The sequence below is a fragment of the Rhagoletis pomonella genome, unplaced genomic scaffold, assembly GCF_013731165.1.
Source record: "Rhagoletis pomonella isolate Grant_MI unplaced genomic scaffold, Rhpom_1.0 Rhpom_scaffold_00655, whole genome shotgun sequence".
In the NCBI taxonomy this organism is placed as follows: Eukaryota; Metazoa; Arthropoda; class Insecta; order Diptera; family Tephritidae; genus Rhagoletis; species Rhagoletis pomonella.
The window spans coordinates 6,764-9,556 of NW_023459209.1; the positions used below are offsets into that span (position 1 = coordinate 6,764).

General features: G+C 38.5%; 1 long non-coding RNA gene across 1 annotated transcript; it reads left to right on the forward strand.

The window, feature by feature from the left end:
- Positions 1–49: 49 nt before the first annotated feature.
- Positions 50–1,289, forward strand: LOC118751344. The gene is made up of 3 exons (XR_004994516.1): positions 50–186; positions 258–765; positions 845–1,289. It is a non-coding gene; the product is annotated as an uncharacterized LOC118751344 (long non-coding RNA).
- The last annotated feature ends 1,504 nt before the right edge of the window (positions 1,290–2,793 follow it).

A 2,793-nucleotide genomic window follows, 5' to 3' on the forward strand; every position in this document is an offset into this window, starting at 1 on the left:
AGCGTGAGAACACGCCATAATAGTATAACACTTTAGCATAGTAGAACACGTACTTTAGAGACAGTCGTATACAAGCATCGAAGCGAATAGAACGAATAAAAGAAGCATTACATGATTACCGATTAAAACAAGTATTTTATTTAGAGCATCAAGGGAGGTTGTTACATTGGCGACGAGAATTGAATCGTGAGCGGACCACGCATGGAAGAAATATTTCTGAATATACGTAGCTACTTTTTTTTTCTTAATTTAAATAGGTGTTTCATCGCAGGCATTGCATCAGCAAAGTGGCGAATTTTTGCAAGCCGTCAGCTATTGGTATAACAGGCAAGACATAATAGATACACATTATTTTCAACACACCAGCGCGTGAAAAGCAAAGAACGATTGAATACAATTACTTGCTGCTTCGTGGTGAAAAGTGGTATATGAGTGAAGCTGAGGCTCTTGCGAAATTACACACATCTACATGCGTATGTTAGTTAACTCGTTGCTAAGTCAATAATTTTAATGTACCAGAACGAAGGAAGCAGTGCACAAAACGAAACGTCAAAGCTATAAATTAAGTTAAGGTGGCCATTCAATTGGTAGAGACACATTCATATTAAACTGCTACTAAAGCAGCGCATTAAATTGGGCTTGTCGACTTATTAAAGATTTGTACCATTTAATTGGTAAAACACATAAGCATTAGAGTGCTACTAAGTGTGCACATTTAATTGTGCTTGCTGTCGGACCATTCAATTGGCTAAAGCGAAAAGCAAGGTACGTGCATTAAATTGCTGAGTGTATATTCAGTACCTTGGGCTCTGAATCTTTTTTTTTTTTTGAAAACACATTACAGGTAAAACTTTGGAAGACAGTTTGTTATATTTTCAAGCTAAAATGACTGAGTTTAAGCCATTCTTATGCGACAACATAGACAAATCTCTATTACGTAATGAGTGGGAAAAATGGTTCCGTTCCTTGTCTTTATTAATTCAGTCCGAAGAAATAAGTGACGCTGTTAAACAAAGGAATAAGCTGCTGCATTTAGGAGGGCCCCAATTACAAGAGGTTATATTTAACATCCCCGGCGCTCTTGTAGAAGTCTACGAAGAAAACAAAAATGATGTGTTCAATATTTTGGTAGAAAAATTTAACAATTTCTTTTCACCCAAGCGTAACTCTACATTTGAAAGGCATTTATTCAGGAGCCTCTGTCCATCGGAAGGGGAAGATTTTAATAAGTTTTTGCTACGACTAAGACATCAAGTGTCCAAATGTGATTTTGGATCAACAAAGAACGAAATGGAAAATAATTGTTTGAAAGACAAATTAATTGATTCTTGGGCACCTGTCGAGCTTAAGAAAAGACTTCTTGAAAAGGAACAAAGTTTAGACGAAGTTATCGGAGCGTGTCAGGTCTACGAACAAATTAATAAGCAGTCCCAGAGTATGTTTCCAAAGTCCGACTCTGCGAGGCGGTCAGCGAAATTTCGTCAAGACAGCAGATAAGGGATAACTGCAAGGAATGTGGAAGATGTGGCAAATTGGGGCACATACACTCCGATGCAAGCTGCCCGGCGCGAAAGTCCAAATGCAATAAATGCGGTCTAATAGGACATTTTGCCCGCAAGTGTAAGACAAAGGGTCAGAAGCGTAAATCTGGTGAATATGAACGGGGCAGTCCGAAAAAGCGACGTTTTCATTTTTCTAATATTAAGTACATTGCCGAACAAGAAAGAAATATGGAGGATAAGTCGTGCAGCCTTTGGTGTTTTAAAGTAAATTGTATTGGGTCAGGAGATGAGATAATTGAATGCCGTATTGGGGGACATACCGTTTCAATGATTATTGATTCGGGATCACGTTTTAACCTCCTGAGCCAAAGACAGAGGGTTGAATTGCAGAATAACAAGGCAGTTTTATTCAATGTCCGAAGGCAGTCAACAAATCAATTCAAAGCTTATGCAGCAACTCAGATCCTACAAGTTCTTTTTGTTTTTGAAGCACCCATCACAGTTGAAGGCTGGTAATTGCTACATTTTATGTAATTGAAAACGCTAACCAATCTCTTCTGGGTCGTGAGACAGCAATCAAGCTTCATGTTCTAAAACTAGGTCGAGGCGTGAATAATGTTGATACCGAAACCCCATTTCCAAAAATTAGAAATATTAAGATAAAGTTATCATTGGATCTTTCGGTAAAGCCAATTCAACAGCCTATGCGGCGGATACCAATCGTAATTGAGGAGAAAGTTGAGCAGAAGATAAATGAAGCACTCGCTCAAGACATTATTGAACCGGTGGTTGGGCCAAGCTCGTGGATCTCCCCTATTGTAGCCGTCTTTAAAGATAATGGGGAAATTCGTTTATGTGTTGATATGCGTAGAGCAAACCAGGCGGTGCTTAGGGAAAATGATCCATTTCCAACTTTCGACACCTTTATGACCAAGTTGAGGGGAGCTAAGTTGTTCTCGAGACTTGATTTGAAATAGGCGTACCATCAGCTCGAATTGGATGAATCGAGTAGAGAAATCACTTCATTCATAACGCATAAGGGAGTTTTCCGTTACAAAAGGCTGATGTTTGGTATCAACTCCGCTCCGGAGATTTTTCAACGGGTACTAGAAGAATTACTATCTCCATGTAAGAATTGTTTAAACTACATCGATGATGTCATTATTTTTGTTATCACGGAAAAAGATCACAATGAAGCTTTGGAGAAGGTCCTTGAAGTTTTTAAAAAGAATAATGTTTTACTAAACTATGATAAGTGCGTATGGCGGGTTAAAAAGTTAAAGTTCCTTGG